This window comes from Pygoscelis adeliae, unplaced genomic scaffold (assembly GCF_000699105.1).
Source record: "Pygoscelis adeliae isolate BGI_AS28 unplaced genomic scaffold, ASM69910v1 Scaffold34, whole genome shotgun sequence".
In the NCBI taxonomy this organism is placed as follows: domain Eukaryota; kingdom Metazoa; phylum Chordata; class Aves; order Sphenisciformes; family Spheniscidae; genus Pygoscelis; species Pygoscelis adeliae.
In genome coordinates this window covers 6710801-6711074 of record NW_008824658.1, presented here as the reverse complement: position 1 = coordinate 6711074, position 274 = coordinate 6710801, and positions in this window count along the sequence as shown.

Sequence of the window (274 nt, the reverse complement as noted above, 5' to 3'; positions counted from 1 at the left end):
GCCACCCCCCCCCCCCAGCGCCGATGGCCACCAAAACCACCGGCATGGCTGGCAGCGCTGGCAGAGGGTGCTGGGGCCAGCAAGAGCCCACTGCTGCTCTAGACCCAGCCAGGCCGTTTGTGTGTTTACCGGAAAGCGTCGACGTCCCCATCCAAAGCGACACTGGGAACGAGCGATTCCATCAGATGGAAAGTTCACTGGGATGGTCAGCATGCCGGCAGAAGGAAACGATCAGGCTTATATTTTCAGCCTTTGCCTCCCCCTCCACAGAAAA